This window comes from Mixophyes fleayi, chromosome 4 (assembly GCF_038048845.1).
Source record: "Mixophyes fleayi isolate aMixFle1 chromosome 4, aMixFle1.hap1, whole genome shotgun sequence".
In the NCBI taxonomy this organism is placed as follows: domain Eukaryota; kingdom Metazoa; phylum Chordata; class Amphibia; order Anura; family Limnodynastidae; genus Mixophyes; species Mixophyes fleayi.
Window position 1 is genome coordinate 28,079,585 of NC_134405.1, and position 13,313 is coordinate 28,092,897.

Below are 13,313 nucleotides of genomic sequence, written 5' to 3' on the forward strand. Positions count from 1 at the left end.
TCTAACACCAACATTGCAGTTACAGCCGCAGTTATACGCTTTGCAATAGGGTGACTACTATCGTATTTTGTGGTCATGGCAAACGACTGTTGGACGGTCAATTGTTTTGTGAAAGACTTAGCGGTCTTACGACTTCCCCTCTGGGAAGATGACCGACTAACAGCAGCAACAGCAGCAGTGGCAGTAGTAGGCGTACCGCTGCAGGATTCCTCGGATGAATCCCGTATTGAGGAGGACTCAGTCTGGCTGCTGACTTGGGCTGCAGGACTGAATCTGATGGAGATTGTGGAGGAAGTTGACGAGGAGGGTGTTGCTGGTGTGTATCCAACTGGACCACGGGATTTAGGTGTCCCTGTACCGATGAGGGTCCTAGCCCCAGTTCCTGAACTAACCACTGAACTATGAAGGTTATTCAGGTGACGTATAAGGGAAGATGTTCCTAGGTGGGCAAGATCCTTACCCCTGCTTATTTGAGCTTTACATAAGCTACATATGGCCATACATTGGTTGTCTGGATTTGGATAAAAATAACTCCAGACCGAAGAGGTGCATTTTTTGGTCTTCTGACCAGGCATGACGATGGGCTTTTTCATCCCATGGACATCAGCTGTTTCCCCCCCTGGTGCCTCATTTACAATAACCACATCACCATCCTCATCATCAAGTTCCTCCACAGCGCCAGCTACATCATCAATAGCCTCCTCCCGAGCCACCTCTTCCCGTACAGTGATGGGAAGGTCAGGCTTGACAACCACCAACACCCTTGGACTCGCCTTGGGGATTTGTGATAATTTCTCTTTAGAAGGCAGAGTTGTTTGCTGTTTTGTTGCTGACAGCATAACTCTCTTCAATTTTTTGTAGGGGGGGGAGGAGGAGGAGGGCTAAGATCCGTGGGTGAAGCTGAACCACTAGTCATGAACACGGGCCAGGGCCTAAGCCGTTCCTTGCCACTCCGTGTCGTAAATGGCATATTGGCAACTTTACGTTTCTCCTCAGATGATTTAAAGTTTCTCTTTTTGCTACTTTTTCTTAACTTGGGCTTTTTGGATTTTACATGCCCGGTACTACGAGATTGGGCATCGGGCTTGGAAGACGACGTTGATGGCATTTCATTGTCTATGTCATGACTAGTGGCAGCAGCTTCAGCATTAGGAGGAAGTGGGTCTTGATCTTTCCCTACTTTATCCTCCAAATTTTTGGTCTCCATTATATGTAGCACAAGATACTGCAGAATGTGTGAACTTGGTAATATTGCAGTACCAATGGACTTATACTGCTGTATTGGTTTTGCAAATTTGGTTATAATTATTATATATTTTTTTTTTTTTTAAATTTTTTATTTTTTTTTACTTTTTTTTAATTTTTAAAAAACTTGGGAATAGTGGGGAAAAAACTATGCCCTTAGAAGCACAGAGCACAGGACACAGCACCACTGGACTGAACAGGACACGGCACAGGACCCAGCAGCACTACGGAACTCAGCAGGACAGAGCACAGGACACAGCACCACTGGACTGATACTGCAGAATGTGTGAACTTGGTAATATTGCAGTACCAATGGACTTATACTGCTGGATTGGTTTTGCAAATTTGGTTATAATTATTATATATTTTTTTTTTTTTAAATTTTTTATTTTTTTTTACTTTTTTTTTATTTTTTAAAAACTTGGGAATAATGGGGAAATAACTATGCCCTTAGAAGCACAGAGCACAGGACACAGCACCACTGGACTGAACAGGACACGGCACAGGACCCAGCAGCACTACGGAACTCAGCAGGACAGAGCACAGGACACAGCACCACTGGACTGATACTGCAGAATGTGTGAACTTGGTAATATTGCAGTACCAATGGACTTATACTGCTGGATTGGTTTTGCAAATTTGGTTATAATTATTATATTTATTTATTTTTTTTTTACTTTTTTATTTTTTTTTACTTTTTTTTATTTTTTAAAAACTTGGGAATAATGGGGAAATAACTATGCCCTTAGAAGCACAGAGCACAGGACACAGCACCACTGGACTGAACAGGACACGGCACAGGACCCAGCAGCACTACGGAACTCAGCAGGACAGAGCACAGGACACAGCACCACTGGACTGATACTGCAGAATGTGTGAACTTGGTAATATTGCAGTACCAATGGACTTATACTGCTGGATTGGTTTTGCACATTTGGTTATAATTATATATATTTTTTTTAATTTCTAATTTTTTATTTTTTTTTACTTTTTTTTTATTTTTTAAAAACTTGGGAATAATGGGGAAATAACTATGCCCTTAGAAGCACAGAGCACAGGACACAGCACCACTGGACTGAACAGGACACAGCACAGGACCCAGCAGCACCACTGACCTCAGAAGGACAGAGCACAGCACACAGCACCACTGGACTGATACTGCAGAACACAGCACAGCACAGCACAGCACAGCACAGCACTGCACAGCACAGCACTAAACAGCACAGAACTAAACAGCACAGAACTAAACAGCACAGAACTAAACAGCACAGAACTAAACAGCACAGAGGACCACCTAACACACCCTCCCTCTACCCTGATCAATGCCCGAGTGAAGATGGCGGCGACTAGCGGGGAATTTATAGGATCCGAGTATCGCGAGATCCGACAACGGGATTATGAGTCAGAGCCTCAGTTTCACTTTTGAATTTGGCGCCAATACCCGGATCTGTCTCGGATCCGACTCGGATCCGCAACGTTCGGGTGGGCTCGGATTTCATAAATCCGAGTGCGCTCATCCCTAGTACAGAGGTGAGCGTGGAGGAGACCGTACAGAGGTGAGCGTGGAGGAGACTGTACAAAGGTGAGTGTGGAGGAGACCGTACAGAGGTGAGCGTGGAGGAGACCGTACAAAGGTGAGTGTGGGGGAGACCGTACAGAAGTAATCATGGAGGAGACCGTACAGAGGTGAGCATGGAGGAGACCGTACAGAGGTGAGCGTGGAGGAGACCGTACAGAGGTGAGCGTGGAGGAGACCGTACAAAGGTGAGTGTGGAGGAGATAATACAGAGGTGAGTGTGGAGGAGACCGTACAGAGGTGAGTGTGGAGGAGACCGTACAGAGGTGAGTGTGGGGGAGACCGTACAGAGGTGAGCGTGGAGGAGACCGTACAGAGGTGAGTGTGGGGGAGACCGTACAAAGGTGAGTGTGGAGGAGATAATACAGAGGTGAGTGTGGAGGAGACCGTACAGAGGTGAGCATGGAGGAGACCGTACAGAGGTGAGCGTGTAGGAGACCACACAGAGGTGAGTGTGGGGGAGACCGTACAGAGGTGAGCATGGAGGAGACCACACAGAGGTGAGTGTGGGGGAGACCGTACAGAGGTGAGCATGGAGGAGACCGTACACAGGTGAGCATGGAGGAGACAGTACAGAGGTGAGTGTGGAGGAGACCGTACAGAGGTGAGTGTGGGGGAGACCGTACAGAGGTAATCATGGAGGAGACCGTACAGAGGTGAGCATGGAGGAGACCGTACAGAGTTGAGTACTGGGGAGACCATACAGAGGTGAGTGTGGGGGAGACCGTACATAGGTGAGCCTGGACGAGACCACACAGAGGTGAGTGTGGGGGAGACCGTACAGAGGTGAGCATGGAGGAGACCGTACACAGGTGAGCATGGAGGAGACAGTACAGAGGTGAGTGTGGAGGAGACCGTACAGAGGTGAGTGTGGGGGAGACCGTACAGAGGTAATCATGGAGGAGACCGTACAGAGGTGAGCATGGAGGAGACCGTACAGAGGTGAGCGTGGAGGAGATAATACAGAGGTGAGTGTGGAGGAGACCGTACAGAGGTGAGCGTGGGGAAGACCATACAGAGGTGAGCGTGGGGGAGACCATACAGAGGTGAGTGTGGGGGAGACCATACAGAGGTGAGTGTGGGGGAGACCGTACAGAGGTGAGCATGGAGGAGACCGTAAACAGGTGAGCATGGAGGAGACCGTACAGAGGTGAGCGTGGAGGAGACCGTACAGAGGTGAGCGTGGAGGAGACCGTACAGAGGTGAGTGTGGAGGAGACCGTACAGAGGTGAGCGTGGGGAAGACCATACAGAGGTGAGCGTGGGGGAGACCATACAGAGGTGAGTGTGGGGGAGACCGTACAGAGGTGAGTGTGGAGGAGACCGTACAGAGGTGAGCGTGGAGGAGACTGTACAGAGGTGAGTGTGGGGGAGACCGTACAGAGGTGAGTGTGGGGGAGACCGTACAGAGGTGAGTGTGGGGGAGACCGTACAGAGGTGAGTGTGGAGAAGACCATACAGAGGTGAGCGTGGAGGAGACTGTACAGAGGTGAGTGTGGGGGAGACCGTACAGAGGTGAGTGTGGGGGAGACCGTACAGAGGTGAGCGTGGAGGAGACCGTACAGAGGTGAGCATGGAGGAGACCGTACAGAGGTGAGTGTGGAGGAGACCGTGCAGAGGTGAGCGTGGGGAGACCGTACAGAGGTGAGCGTGGAGGAGACCGTACAGAGGTGAGTGTGGGGGAGACCGTACAGAGGTGAGTGTGGGGGAGACCGTACAGAAGTGAGTGTGGGGGAGACCGTACAGAGGTGAGCGTGGAGGAGACCGTACAGAGGTGAGCGTGGAGGAGACCGTGCAGAGGTGAACGTGGAGGAGACCGTACAGAGGTGAGCGTGGAGGAGACCGTACAGAGGTGAGCGTGGAGGAGACCGTACAGAGGTGAGCGTGGAGCAGACCGTGCAGAGGTGAGCGTGGGGAGACCGTACAGAGGTGAGCGTGGAGGAGACCGTACAGAGGTGAGCGTGGAGGAGACCGTACAGAGGTGAGTGTGGAGGAGACCGTGCAGAGGTGAGCGTGGAGGAGACCGTACAGAGGTGAGTGTGGGGGAGACCGTACAGAGGTGAGTGTGGGGGAGACCGTACAGAAGTGAGTGTGGGGGAGACCGTACAGAGGTGAGCGTGGAGGAGACCGTACAGAGGTGAGCGTGGAGGAGACCGTACAGAGGTGAGCGTGGAGGAGACCGTACAGAGGTGAACGTGGAGGAGACCGTACAGAGGTGAGCGTGGAGGAGACCGTACAGAGGTGAGCGTGGAGGAGACCGTGCAGAGGTGAACGTGGAGGAGACCGTACAGAGGTGAGCGTGGAGGAGACCGTACAGAGGTGAGCGTGGAGGAGACCGTACAGAGGTGAGCGTGGAGCAGACCGTGCAGAGGTGAGCGTGGGGAGACCGTACAGAGGTGAGCGTGGAGGAGACCGTACAGAGGTGAGCGTGGAGGAGACCGTACAGAGGTGAGTGTGGAGGAGACCGTGCAGAGGTGAACGTGGAGGAGACCGTACAGAGGTGAGTGTGGAGGAGACCGTACAGAGGTGAGCGTGGAGGAGACTGTACAGAGGTGAGTGTGGGGGAGACCGTACAGAGGTGAGCGTGGAGGAGACCGTACAGAGGTGAGCATGGAGGAGACCGTACAGAGGTGAGTGTGGAGGAGACCGTGCAGAGGTGAGCGTGGGGAGACCGTACAGAGGTGAGTGTGGAGGAGACCGTACAGAGGTGAGTGTGGGGGAGACCGTACAGAGGTGAGTGTGGGGGAGACCGTACAGAAGTGAGTGTGGGGGAGACCGTACAGAGGTGAGCGTGGAGGAGACCGTACAGAGGTGAGTGTGGAGGAGACCGTGCAGAGGTGAACGTGGAGGAGACCGTACAGAGGTGAGCGTGGAGGAGACCGTACAGAGGTGAGCATGGAGGAGACCGTACAGAGGTGAGCGTGGAGGAGACCGTGCAGAGGTGAGCGTGGGGAGACCGTACAGAGGTGAGCGTGGAGGAGACCGTACAGAGGTGAGTGTGGGGGAGACCGTACAGAGGTGAGTGTGGGGGAGACCGTACAGAAGTGAGTGTGGGGGAGACCGTACAGAGGTGAGCGTGGAGGAGACCGTACAGAGGTGAGTGTGGAGGAGACCGTACAAAGGTGAGTGTGGAGGAGACCGTACAGAGGTGAGTGTGGAGGAGACCGTACAGAGGTGATCGTGGAGAAGACCGTACAGAGGTGAGCGTGGAGGAGACCGTACAAAGGTGAGTGTGGAGGAGACCGTACAGAGGTGAGTGTGGGGGAGACCGTACAGAGGTGAGCGTGGGGGAGACCGTACAGAGGTAATCATGGAGGAGACCGTACAGAGGTGAGCATGGAGGAGACCGTACAGAGGTGAGCATGGAGGAGACCGTACAGAGGTGAGTGTGGAGGAGACCGTACAGAGGTAATCATGGAGGAGACCGTACAGAGGTGAACGTGGAGGAGACCGTACAGAGGTGAGCGTGGAGGAGACCGTACAGAGGTGAGCATGGAGGAGACTGTACAGAGGTGAGTGTGGAGGAGACCGTACAGAGGTGAGTGTGGGGGAGACCGTACAGAGGTAATCATGGAGGAGACCGTACAGAGGTGAGCGTGGAGGAGACCGTACAGAGGTGAGCGTGGAGGAGATAATACAGAGGTGAGTGTGGAGGAGACCGTACAGAGGTGAGCGTGGAGGAGACCGCACAGAGGTGAGCGTGGAGGAGACCGTACAGAGGTGAGCATGGAGGAGACCGTACAGAGGTGAGTGTGGAGGAGACCGTACAGAGGTGAGTGTGGGGGAGACCGTACAGAGGTAATCATGGAGGAGACCGTACAGAGGTGAGCGTGGAGGAGACCGTACAGAGGTGAGCGTGGAGGGGACCGTACAAAGGTGAGTGTGGAGGAGATAATACAGAGGTGAGTGTGGAGGAGACCGTACAGAGGTGAGCGTGGGGAAGACCATACAGAGGTGAGCGTGGGGGAGACCATACAGAGGTGAGTGTGGGGGAGACCATACAGAGGTGAGTGTGGGGGAGACCGTACAGAGGTGAGCGTGGAGGAGACCGTACAGAGGTGAGCGTGGAGGAGACCGTACAGAGGTGAGCGTGGAGGAGACCGTACAGAGGTGAGCCTGGAGGAGACTGCACAGAGGTGAGTGTGGGGGAGACCGTACAGAGGTGAGCGTGGAGGAGACCATACAGAGGTGAGCATGGAGGAGACCGTACAGAGGTGAGTGTGGGGGAGACCGTACAGAGGTGAGTGTGGGGGAGACCGTACAGAGGTGAGTGTGGGGGAGACCGTACAGAGGTAATCATGGAGGAGACCGTACAGAGGTGAGCATGGAGGAGACCGTACAGAGGTGAGTGTGGGGGAGACCGTACAGAGGTGAGCGTGGAGGAGACCGTACAGAGGTGAGTGTGGGGGAGACCGTACAGAGGTGAGTGTGGAGGAGACCGTACAGAGGTGAGCGTGGAGGAGACCGTACAGAGGTGAGCGTGGAGGAGACCGTACAGAGGTGAGTGTGGAGGAGACCGTACAGAGGTGAGCGTGGGGAAGACCATACAGAGGTGAGCGTGGGGGAGACCATATAGAGGTGAGTGTGGGGGAGACCGTACAGAGGTGAGCGTGGGGAAGACCATACAGAGGTGAGCGTGGGGGAGACCGTACAGAGGTGAGTGTGGAGGAGACCGTACAGAGGTGAGCGTGGGGAAGACCATACAGAGGTGAGCGTGGGGGAGACCATACAGAGGTGAGTGTGGGGGAGACCGTACAGAGGTGAGTGTGGAGGAGACCGTACAGAGGTGAGCGTGGAGGAGACCGTACAGAGGTGAGCGTGGAGGAGACCGTACAGAGGTGAGTGTGGGGGAGACCGTACAGAGGTGAGCGTGGAGGAGACCGTACAGAGGTGAGCGTGGAGGAGACCGTGCAGAGGTGAGTGTGGGGGAGACCGTACAGAGGTGAGCGTGGAGGAGACCGTACAGAGGTGAGCATGGAGGAGACCGTACAGAGGTGAGTGTGGGGGAGACCGTACAGAGGTGAGTGTGGGGATGACCGTACAGAGGTGAGTGTGGAGGAGACAGTGCAGAGGTGAGCGTGGAGGAGACCGTACAGAGGTGAGCGTGGAGGAGACCGTACAGAGGTGAGTGTGGGGGAGACCGTACAGAGGTGAGTGTGGGGGAGACCGTACAGAGGTGAGTGTGGGGGAGACCGTACAGAGGTGAGCGTGGAGGAGACCGTACAGAGGTGAGTGTGGAGGAGACCGTACAGAGGTGAGCGTGGAGGAGACCGTACAGAGGTGAGTGTGGAGGAGACCGTACAGAGGTGATCGTGGAGGAGACCGTACAGAGGTGAATGTGGAGGAGACCGTACAGAGGTGAATGTGGAGGAGACCGCACAGAGGTGAGTGTGGGGGAGACGATACAGAGGTGAGCGTGGAGGAGACTGCACAGAGATGAGGGTAGGGGAGACCGTACAGAGGTGAGCGTGGAGGAGACCGTACAGAGACGAGCGTGGGGAGACCGTACAGAGGTGAGCGTGGAGGAGAATTCCCTCTGCCAAACTATAGATTAGGGTTGTGTGGCCCTCAGAGGCTTTCTTAGTGGCCCCCACCCTGCCAGACATCTTACATAGACTCTATTGCAGGACATCACTTTTTTGTTTATAAATGTTCAGCCTTCGACAGTCCCTTCATAGAAATACGTGGACAGCACTGCTGCAGATTATTGGGTATTTAAAAAATAAAATGTGATTTTTAAAGATATATTGGGCCCTTAGTTTTGTGATCTCAGGGGTTATTTTAGTAAAACTGGGACCTAAAGGAGCAATGTATATAGCTAAACAAATAAAGTTTTATTGTACAAGAATAGAAGTGCACACACTATTCAGTGACAATTATACACTTCTATAAACTGTGTTTATAGGGAAACAATGGAGATGACCATAAAGATAGTTTAGGCCAACAGTGGCCACATTGTCTAGACACAGTTATGAGAAGAGCACCTTTATGACACAATTAAGGGCTCATTAGGAAAAGAAAAGAGCTGTCCCAGAAACAACTTTAATGTAGACAAGTCATGACCTCCAGTTAATCCCTGTACTTCAACAGAGAGTACAAAGTTCTATCCTGAACATATGAAATAAGCTACAACTGTTTAATTGGAAAAAACACATTTTTATAACTTGGACTTAACTTTTTATTGCAATTTTGCAGGCAAAATAGTCCTGCCAATAGCTGGCACACATTTTAAAGTTTAAAGGCCGTATAGAGACAGAGGTTAATAGGGCAGCGTTCTGCTAACACTAAATTGCTGCTAAGTGGTTTGGAGTGCTCTGCTGGTATTAATGTACGGCTGGGTACACACTACAGGTTTTTCATCCAATTACTGTGCCAATCACAGGATAAACGACAGTTCGGAATGTTATCACATTAGTGTGTACACTGCAACGATGATCGATTATCAGTCCAAAGCATATCGTATCGTTTCATTTGATTTTATAACCAGACTAAAAATCTCGCTCAACGATGGAACGATGTTGTTCCAATCTTGCAGTGTGTGTGCAGTCAGGACCAGCAGTTTCCATAGATCTCTATGGAGTGTGCAGAGACCTGGGGGTAAATGTATCAAGCTGAGAGTTTTCCGGCGGGTTTGAAAAACCAATCAGATTCTAGCTATCATTTATTTAGTACATTCTACAAAATGATAGCTAGAATCTGATTGGTTGCTATGGGCAACATCACTTTTCAAACCCGCCGGGAAAACTCTCAGCTTGATACATTTACCCCCAGATCTGAACTTAAATCTTGTAAAAAGTGATTTGTGTGTACACATGAATCGGGATGCTGATCGGGACTTTTGATTTTTTTCAGTTGTTAGTAAAATTGTTAACGATATCGGGAGAAAGTTACCGTAATGTGTATCCAACTTAAGGGGTTAAATGAGACATGTGTTCATGCTCTAAGGCAAGATCATACTTGCCAACATCACGTTGTGGAGTCCCGGGAGATGCTGGACAGGGGGCATGGTGGAAGGGTAGAAGAGGGCAGGGCACGGTCTATTGCATCATTTTGGCCTCACCCCTACAACAAAAATTATATTTTTGTTGCAGGGGGTGGGGCCAAAATGCTGCGGTTCACCGTATATAGCGTCAATGAGGATATAATACTGTCCACTTCACTAGGAAGTGGGTAAGATGCGGGAGAATTGTCTGCTCTCCCGGGAGTCCGATAGACCTACCCGGATTCTGGGGTTTCCTCCCCGTGCTCCGGTTTCCTCCCACACTCCAAAAACATACTGGCAGGTTAAATGGCTGCTAACAAATTGACCCTAGACTGTCTTTCTACCTGTGTGTGTGTATGTATTAGGGAATTTAGACTGTAAGCCCCAATGGGGCAGCGACTGATGTGAGTGAGTTCTCTGTACAGCGCTGCGGAATTAGTGGCGCTTTATAAATAAATGGTGGTGATGATGATAATGAGAGTCTCCCGGATATTCTGGAAGAGTTGGCAAGTATGGGCAAGATATTGTGCTGGATTTCTGTGAAGGGTTAAAATTCAAATGCACTCTGGCTCAGAAACGGTTAAAATAAAGCACTGGAGATATGAGGCAGAAGAAGGGTTAAATGAGTCATTTCTGCTCTAGTGGAGGGCAACAGATAAGGTAAGAGAGCACATGTGGATTCAGGCTGTGCAAAAGTTACATAATAACCTATTTATTGCAGATATAATGGCTAAAGAAGAAATGGGCCGCTGGTATTGGGCAGGAGCTGTTTGAAGAGATAAATGTTTGGTGCTCTGGTGATCCAAGGGTTAAATCTCCATGTGTTCCTGGGTCACAGTCCTTCTACTCCATCAGTAACATGAACAAAGTGCAGATAGTGAGATAGTGGCAGCTTTCTATACAGAGCATATCAACATACACACACACACACTGTGACATTGATTTGCAAAAATACAAAGACACACACACCCCAAAGAAGACACATATGCAGCAGACAGTCTGACATACTTACAGGTTGATGGTCACGCGCAAAGAAATATACACGGGGAGAGAAGGGACAGCTGGTAGGTGAGTTATCTGCATGTATGTGATATGTGTAATATTCATATAATATGTGTTGATGTACTTAATGTGTGTCCAGGGCGTGATTAAGGGTCCAGGCGGCCCTAGGCTAATATGATCATAGCGCCTCTTGCCTTGGACGCCAGGCTAATGCGCAGAAGTTGAAACAAACCCATCGATAATTTAAGATCCGTCTTCCTTCACCCACCCTTTCACACTGGCTCAAAGCCAGTGGGGAAAGGTTCCTGAATTGAATAAATGACACCACAAAACCCTCGTTCATCAGTTTCTTGCATTTAAAAAAATTATATCTTAAATAACTGTAGTCCTGATGTATTTTATAACCCAATGGGAGGAACAACCAAATAGAAATGATCAAAGATGGAATTTTTGGGATTTACCATCACAGACAGCAAATTACAAGTGACCAGCATAGGCAGTGAACTGCGATTGGCTAGTGGTGAAGGGCAGGTTGTCCATAGTGTGCGGGTGGGTCATTTTACTAGAAGAGCGCTGACTGGCCTTGGCTGGTATTCGCTACATCCGATGGACCACATAAGTCTAGCACTGTGGTTGGCTGAGGGTTTGGGGGAGAGGTACATGCTGTCTGTTTTTTAATAATTTTTCATTTAATTTTAAGCAGTGTACTGTACACTGAGTTTTATTACGGGCAGCACAGTGACCTAGTGGTTAGCACGTCTGCTCACAGCGCTGGGGTCATGAGTTTGATTCCCGACCATGGCCTTATCTGTGTGGAGTTTGTATGTTCTCCCTGTGTTTGCGTGGGTTTTCTCCGGGTGCTCCGGTTTCCTCCCACACTCCAAAAACTAGTAGGTTAATTGGCTGCTATCAAAATTGACCCTAGTCTCTCCCTCTCTGTCTCTCCCTCTCTGTCTCTCCCTCTCTGTCTGTCCCCCTGTGTGTGTGTGTGTGTGTGTTAGGGAATATAGACTGTAAGCTTCAATGGGGCAGGGACTGATGTGAATGAGTTCTCTGTACAGCGCTGCGTAATTAGTGGCGCTATATAAATAGATGATGATGAGGTGGTGAGTCTGAAAATGTGCAACATAACTGTGTACCAAGTATACATCTTTAAGTACATGTAGTATTAAACACTGTGATATCACTCACTGTGTACAGGGTATACATCTCTATGTACGGGTGACATCACTCACTGTGTACAGGGTATACATCTCTATGTACGAGTGACATCACTCACTGTGTACAGGGTATACATCTCTATGTACGAGTGACATCACTCACTGTGTACAGGGTATACATCTCTATGTACGAGTGACATCACTCACTGTGTACAGGGTATACATCTCTATGTACATCACTCACTGTGTACAGGGTGTACATCTCTATGTACGAGTGACATTACTCACTGTGTACAGGGAAAAGATTGAACTTGATTGATCTTTGTCTTTTTTCAACATCACTAACAATGTAACTATGACCAACTTTTGACAGATACTTGTTTATATGTAATTTACTTCTATGACATATCTCTGTACAGGCGATGCCAGTCCCTGTCGTTGTGAGTCCGTGAGCGAGTGACAACACTTCATGCTTAGGTATGAAGGTATCCTATTATTACGTATTGGGGACAATTCCACTTTTGTACTATTTTTTGTACTTTTGTATTTCAAAAGACCTTCCCGCTCCTCCGAGACTCCATTCCTCTGTGGCACCCTTGGTGAAACTGTGTCTCCACAAAGGAGTAACTGGTACTTCACAATACTGTTCTCTTGCATGCCATGTCAGTCCCATCTCCTCCACTCCCCCAATCCAAAAATGAAAATAAGGATTGATAGTTAGAGACTTCCAGTGGCAACAACTGTCCTGGGAAAGCAGAGAAACTAGAAACCTTATGCATTTCACAAGTGGTTTCTGCAAATGGGAGAAATGTGTGGGTACAGTAGCGCAGTGCAGAGATCCTCACGGACAATAGGGATATAAACGGCTCGGCAGATCTTTCAAGAATACGGAGTATGAATCCTATTAATGGATCTCTATGTTATGGTATTTTCCTGGAGAAACTGCTCATGTGCACAACCCCTAAAGAAAAAAGTGGAAAGAAAACTTGCAAAGTAGTTTTAGTGCAACTTCAATATGTTTATAAGTGACACAATTCAAAGTCCAAAAGTGATTAGATAAAAGTGAGGTAACTTAATTACTCTAATTATCTCCAGGGTCAGCTTGGTTCCAAAGGATTGCTGTTGAAGTGCTTATATGCCCAAATTCAACATCTGAATGTCTTCTTGAACCTTAAGATATACCTTAACGTAAGGTAAAGCAATATTTTAAAATCTCCTTATATTATGCTGACTTTTTATAACATTTATAAAACCTGATTACCCCCCTTGTAGACAAATACTTTCCTATTTATCTTGGCAGAACATGCACACTGCAATAAAGGATTGTACAATTATAGCACAGACAACAA